Source organism: Bubalus kerabau, chromosome 11 (genome assembly GCF_029407905.1).
Source record: "Bubalus kerabau isolate K-KA32 ecotype Philippines breed swamp buffalo chromosome 11, PCC_UOA_SB_1v2, whole genome shotgun sequence".
NCBI classification, from domain to species: domain Eukaryota; kingdom Metazoa; phylum Chordata; class Mammalia; order Artiodactyla; family Bovidae; genus Bubalus; species Bubalus kerabau.
In genome coordinates this window covers 90506080-90513312 of record NC_073634.1, presented here as the reverse complement: position 1 = coordinate 90513312, position 7233 = coordinate 90506080, and positions in this window count along the sequence as shown.

Genomic DNA, 7233 nt, shown 5'->3' with positions numbered 1-7233 from the left:
GAGGCATCTGTGCATCACCGTCCTTCTCAGCACTCGCGGGTCAGTGCTGCCTGGGCTGTGTGGAGGCCTGACTGATAGAGGGAGCCAGGAGGCTCTGACCTTGGCCAACACTCCTGGAATTCCTAGGTCCTGGCATGGGTGCTGGCTGGGGAAGGCTCAGCATGTGCCCGCATCACCCTGCAATCCATTTGCCCCCTTAGCACATCTGCTTAAGACGGACTGATCCTCAAACTGCTATGTGCATGTGAATCACCTGGGCTCTGGTTAAAAAGCAGGTTCTGATTCTGGGGCCTGGGGTGGGGCCTGAGACTCTGCATTTCCAACCAGCTCCCCGTGGATGCTGATGGTGCTAGTTCGAGAAACGCCCTTGGAGTGGTGAAGCTGAAGAGTTCATCACTTCCAGACAGTCAAGTTCAATAGATGTGCTGCTTGTAGCCAATGCTTTCATGCAAACTGTGGACAATGCAACTCAGAAACCAGCCTGCAGCTGCTGCAGTGGGCCCGTGGGAGAATCCGGAGGGGCCATCCCAGAGAAGAGCGGTTCCGGGCCTTTGGGAATCACCCGAGGGTGCTTGAAATCCAGGGCACCAGCCTGTGGCTCCCAGGCCTGTGCGTGGCTCTCAGTTATGGGCTCAGCTGAACCAGGGCTGACCCGATGTCCTGGGGGGCACCTCTCTCTGAGCCTCTGCCCCATGGGCACTGTCTGCCATTAAAGTGAAAGAGGGGACACTTTGCAAAGAAAATAGGGCAGATGTGAACAACACTTATCACGTGCCACACACCCTTCCCTGTGCTTTCCCTGGGCCAGGGACTCTAATCCCCATGGCAACCCTCAGAGGTGGGCACTTGCCTTCTTACTAACATCTTACTGATGGGGAAATTGAAATTCCAAGAGAGGAACTGCCTAGGGTCACATGGTGCTGAAAGGCACCGGAGAGTCTGGCTCCAAAGCCCAAGTACTTAACTGGCTGGTCCCTGGCCTCTCTGGTATGAGGCTGGTTCAGATAGTGAGGGGTGGGCTTCTTCCTACCCCTTACCCCACAGCCCCAAAGCTCCTCTGCAGACATGGCCACAAATGTCTTCTTTGGTCCTGGGGCTCTGGCCACAGACAGGTCAGTCCTGGAGAGCACCCCAGGGCCCCTCCCACCCCTCGTGGGCATCTTTGGGCCTCCAGAGCTGGGACTGGCAGAATCTTCCTGGACCTGGTGGTGCTGTCCCCTGGGAAAGGCTCCTATTCCCAGATTTGGAGCTGTCCTGTTTAAAACTAGCCCTTTTTGTGACCGGGAAGATTCCCTGGAGTAAGAAATGGGAACCCACCTAGTATTCCTGCCTGGAAAGTTCCATGGACAGAGGGGCCTGTCGGGCTACAGTCCATGGGGTCACAAATAGCTGGACATGACTGACATGCACACACACACACATTTGGTGACACCTTGAGCTCTCCCAACCTAAGCCCCTTCCTCACTGTACTGTCATGGTCTGTTTTCTCCGTGGTCTTCCCCTGCTAAACCGCACACTCTCAGAACCCAGCAGTCTTCCTCTTTTCTCTCATTTCCAGCTCTGCCTCTGGGGTACCATAGGTGCTGAACTGAGTTGCATCCTGCAGGGGTGACGTGTTTGCAGATCCTGCCACCAGAGGGCAGGCGCGCCCAGCAGCAGGAGGTCAAGCCACAGGGAGATGGTGGGGCTGGGTGGATCCCTGAGCGCCCAGAGGAGACGGACCTCTGGACAGGAGAGGACCAGGTGAACCGGCTCCCTGCTTAGGACATCTCTGCACTTTCCCCTGCCATGTCCAGCCGCAGCTCCAGAGCCCCTCTTTTCTTTCTTTCCTGTGTCTTTCCCCTCCTTCTTTCTTCCCCTCGCTCCCCTTTCAGTTTCCCGGGTCAAACTGGACGTTGTGTGCCTTCAGGCCAGACACTTTCCCCTCTTAAGTCTTAGTTTTCTCCTCTCAGCTGTTGTGCATTTCTCCTACCTGGGGACTCGGGACCCTCAGTGTAAGGCCACCCTTAGCCCAGACCAGCCCTTCCCCACCCCCTCCAGCCCGCCCCCCTGGAGGAAGGAGGTCCAGGCTGAGGCAGAAAGGTGGCTCCTTGTTGTAAGCGGCCTCCTCATCAGGCCTCCCGCTTCATCCCTGGTGGACGGTATCCCAAGGCCAGAGTCTGTGGTGCTGCCTGGGACGGGCTGCCATGGTCGGACCAGGATGACCACCGCTTCTCCAGCCTGTGCTAGGATGCTCACTGAATACCAGCTGGGTCTGCTCTGTTTACGAATAGACCAGAAGACAAGGATGGCTAGATGGATGATGAGTGGATAGACGCATGGAGGAGAGAAATTCATGGCTTGCTTCAGAGCATTTGTTCAGTTCAGTTGCTCAGTCGTGTCCAACTCTTTGCGACCCAAAGGACTGCAGCACACCAGGCCTCCCTGTCCATCACCAACTCCCAGAGTTTACTCAAACTCATGTCCATTGAGTTGGTGATGCCATCCAGTCATCTCATCCTCTATTGTCTTCTTCTCCTCCTGCCTTCAATCTGTCCCAGCATCAGGGTCTTTTCAAATGAGTCAGCTCTTCTCATCAGGTGGCCAAAATACTGGAACTTCAGCTTCAGCATCAGTCCTTCCAATGAATATTCAGGACTGATTTCTTTTAGGATGGACCGGTTGGAACTCCTCGCAGTGCAAGGGACTTTTAAGAGTCTTCTCCAACACCACAGTTCAAAAGCATCAATTCTTTGGCACTCAGCTTTCTTTATAGTCCAACTCTCACATCCATATATGACTCCTGGAAAAAACATAGCTTTGACTAGATGGACCTTTGTTGGCAAAGTAATGTCTCTGCTTTTTAATATGCTGTCTGCTGCTGCTACTGCTAAGTCGCTTCAGTCGTGTCCGACTCTGTGCGACCCCATAGACAGCAGCCCACCAGGCTTCCCCATCCCTGGGATTCTCCAGGCAAGAACACTGGAGTGGGTTGCCAGTTCCTTCTCCAATGCATGAAAGTGAAAAGTGAAAGTGAAGTCACTCAGTCGTGTCTGACTCTAGCGACCCCATGGACTGCAGCCCACCAGGCTCCTCTGTCCGTGGGATTTTCCAGGCAAAAGTACTGGAGTGGGGTGCCCTTGCCTTCTCCGAATATGCTGTCTAGTTTGGTCATAATTTTCCTTCCAAGGAGCAAGCTAGTTTGGTCATAATTTTCCTTCCAAGGAGCAAGCATCTTTTAATTTCATGGAATTTAATTTCAGAGCATTTGTAGCAAAGGGAGTTTCATAGTCACTGCCGGCAGAGCCCTAAAGCCTTCTCAAGTCTCTTGGAGTTTGGCTCCAAAGAGAGTCAGCTGAGAGCTTTGTCCCCCTTTCGAAGCTACTGTCCACTTGGGACTTCCCACTGGTGCTGGCCCTTCCCACTTGGCTCTGGTCCGGGCTGTCCTGGGTACAGGGCGGGGTAAGGATTCCACTAACTGTGAGCGTTTACTCCTTCACCCCAAGTTGGCTGCAGCACCAGCTGGCCAGCTTCAGAGGTAGTCACTGGCCAAAGGACCAGGTGGGGGGACCCCGGGATGCTCCAGGGTTCTGAAGGCTGTGTGACAATCCACTGCCAGACGTCCAAGCCGGATCCTGAACCCAGGTGACCCCTCAGCTCCCGCCCTCCCCTCACACCATCCTGTCTCTGGAGGAAGGGTTTCTGGGTGGGCCCGGAAATGAGACGTGTCATGATAGTGGGTTCTCGGTCGCCAGCTGAGCTCATGCTTTCTTACGTCTCTCCTGGCTCTGGGGCCACATGTAGGGACTTGCCCATTGCTGACCTAGATTTCCAGGCTCCTCCGTCAACACCTCCAGGGCAGGGCAAAGCGTGGCTCCTCAGAGGCCCAATCAGAATCTGTGACCCACGTCGCAGAGACTCGACTGGCTGTAGGGGGACACCCACCAGCAATCCACCTGGGGCTCAGTGGGCTGCTGGGGGCTTCCTGGTGTCGGCCTGGCTCGGCCCTTCTACTCAAGGCATGAGTGAACCCCACTAGATGCCTCCCAGAGGGGAGGGGGTGGGCAGGACCCCAAGGAGGCATTTAGAGACACAAAATGAAAGAGCCTGGAAGGAGGGACTCTGTGTCTCCAAGGCTGTTTCTTCCTTGTGGCTCTCAAACAGTCCCTGCTGCTGGTTGTGGGGTGGGGTGGGGTGGGAGTGGGGGAGTGGGGAGGTGGGGTGTGGTGGCATGGGGGTGGAGGGTGGGGGTGTGACTCAGAGCCTCCCTGCCCACCCCACCCTCCCACACCACCCCCTGACGACTTCTGCTGCAAGCTCCGCCCCTAGGCTCGACACACCCAGTGCTCTCGGGTTGGCTGATCTTGTTGTCACCCGGCCTAGAAAATTCTGCCACTGGCTTGGGGCTCTGGTTGCTGAGTCAAGACGAAGCACACATATGTCAGAGGAGACTGCAGGGAACCTTAGACCGCAGGCCTCAGACCGCACAGCTGTGGCCCTGGTCCTGTCGGGGTTGCCTTCTGCTCCCTCCCTGCTGCCCACTCCCAACCATGGGCCACGACGCCTTCTGGCTTCTCTGGGTCCTTCTCTCCGTGAACCTGCAGTAGTTCAGAGAGCCCCACGTGATCAGTGCCCCCAAAGCAGGGCGGGGCCCCTGAAAGTCCATGACTGTCTCCACTGATTGGAGGTTTGTCAGGATGAGCCAGAATATGCAGACTGTATCCCTGGTAGATTTTTCCGAGATTACAGACACCTAATTAAAAGTCTTCTTCATAGAGAATTCCTAGACTCCCAAGCAGACCCAGGGGACCCAGTTTGAGGCACTTTCAGAGAGGGGAAATTTAGGGTCAGGGACTAGGCCAGTGTCTGGTCTGCCCAGCTGCCCAAGTGGTGCCCTTCTCTGATTCTTCTTCCTCATCGAAGCTTCCTTTATTGGAAATCCTTGCCTTGGTGATTCCTCAAAGACATCCTGGGCCCCATGGCTGGTCAGATACCGGGCTTCGAGCTTGGAGCTACATCTGGAGGTGGTAAGCTGGCCACTAGCGGAGGCCCCTCTGGGTGGAGGCTGGGATGCACCCAGGGCTGGGAGGCTGGGGGTCTCTGCCTCCCCTCTGCTGCAAGGTCATCACTCACTCTTCAAGGTCATCTGCACACTGGTAGCTCACTGTTTGGAAGAGCTCATCTCAGTCTCCTGCGATGACTGCCTGGGGGTCCAGGCTGCACAGGGCGCTGAACCTGGTGGGGGCCTGGCCTGGGCTGGCGACTGGAAGGTCCATGTACTCAGGAGGGATGGAAAGAAGTTCTGACAGCCCGGGACACCCCCCTCACCATGGTCCTAGAAACATGGCCCTGGCTCCCTCCCCATTGCCAGGAGGCTGCTGCCCCCATTCTCAGGAGGTGCTGAGGATGAGGGGACTCAGAAGGCTGTAGAAACTGCTCCCAGGGCCGAGCCCAGAGCTCTCTCCACACACACACACCACATGTGCAGACATTTGGGCTGGACGGTATGTGGAGCTCACCTGGCCCACATGCTCCCCATGAGAGAGGGCTGGCCAGGCCTGGGGCTCCCTGGTGGCCGTCAGGGGCACCTGGGCCTCCTGGCTCCCAGCCAGCCCTCTGGGCTTCAGAGTCCACAGCTGAGGCCTCTCTCTCAGAATCCGGCCATGACATCAATCAGAGAACTCTGAGAACGTGACTGTGACATGCAGGTCACAGTAGAGGTGTAAGGACCACTTAAAAGAGGCGGGGCTGGACAGGGCTTCTCTCGGCCTCCCCTCCCTCTTCCTGACTGCCCCTACCGTGAGCCCCTCCACACGGAGCACCATCTGGAGGGCCCACCTCGGAGGGTCCCATCCTCTCCTCCCCACCGTCTCCTGTCACCCCCTTGCACGCTAAAAGGACAGGCTCAGGGCTCAGCCAGACCAGCCAACTGCTGTCCCTGCTAGGATTCGAACTCTGAAGAGAGGGATGGAGCACCTGGGTACCAGGAGCCAGTCCTCCAGAGGCGCTGAGGGACAGCTGCTTGGCCCAGCTGCCTGGGCTCCAATCAGATCTTTCCATTCCCGCTCCGAAGCCTCTCACGCCCTGGCTGCTGTGACCAGACCTGGTTTTCCATCCTTTTTTGAATTCAGTCTCTCTGATGGTTTGACTTATGTTTCCCTAAAATTCATACCTTGAAGTGGTAATCCCGGGATAATCTAACCTTAGTTAGAAATGGCGTCCTGGCAGATGGAATTAGTCAAGGTCATACCGGAGAAGAGTGAGATCCTAATCCAATACCATCAGGACTGGTAGTATCGGTCTCTCAGTCATGTCCTACTTTTTGCAACTCCATGGACTGTAGCCCACCAGGCTCCTCTGGCCATGGGATTATCCAGGTAAGAATATAGGAGTGAGTAGTCATCCCCTTCTGCAGGGGATCTTCCTGACCCAGGGACTGAACCCAGGTCTCCTGCATTGCAGGCAGATTCTTTACCACCTGGGCCATAGGGAAGCCCTGGTGCCATTATAGAAAGTGTGGGTTTGGATACAGGCCTGCATAAATTGAACATGAAGGTGGCATCTCCCAGCCAAAGAGACAAGCTTGGAACAGATCTTTCCTCACCACTCTCAGAGGGAATCCACCCAGCTGACACCTTGACCTTGGCTGCCTGGCCTCCAGAATTTACTAATAAAATGCAAGAAGAAAGATGTATGGAAGAAGGAATTCTCCTCAAGACATAAGCATAGAGATTCTGCCTGAGTTTCCAGTATTCCAGGCTGTCTTACAAATTTTGAACTTGCCAACCCCCAATCATGTGAGATAATTGCTTAAAATAAATCTTTTCTCTCTCTGAGCCTTGGAGTCTCTGTTTCCCTGGAGAACCCTAATACAGTCTCACACATATTCTTCCAATAAATTAATTTTGCTTACGTTAACCTAAGCTTCATTTCTTGCAATCAAAAAATCCTGATATAATAAAATAAAAGATTTTTCCATTTTGATTGAATTTTTAAAGGCCGTTTGATAAAGTGCCCATCAGAGGGCTAAGAGCTTATTCAAGCATGGGAATAGGAAAGGAGAAACACAGACCAATGCTGGCCACATCCTCCAAATAGAGCCCAGGGAGCATGGTTAGTGAAGCTCAAGACTATTTGTGTGGTTGGCAAAGCCCTCCCCATCAGGTGGGGTGGACTCTGTCATCTAACATGGTCTCCTGCCATTGACTACCTGAGCAGTTCAATCCTCACATTCTGATTCCATCATACCAAGAG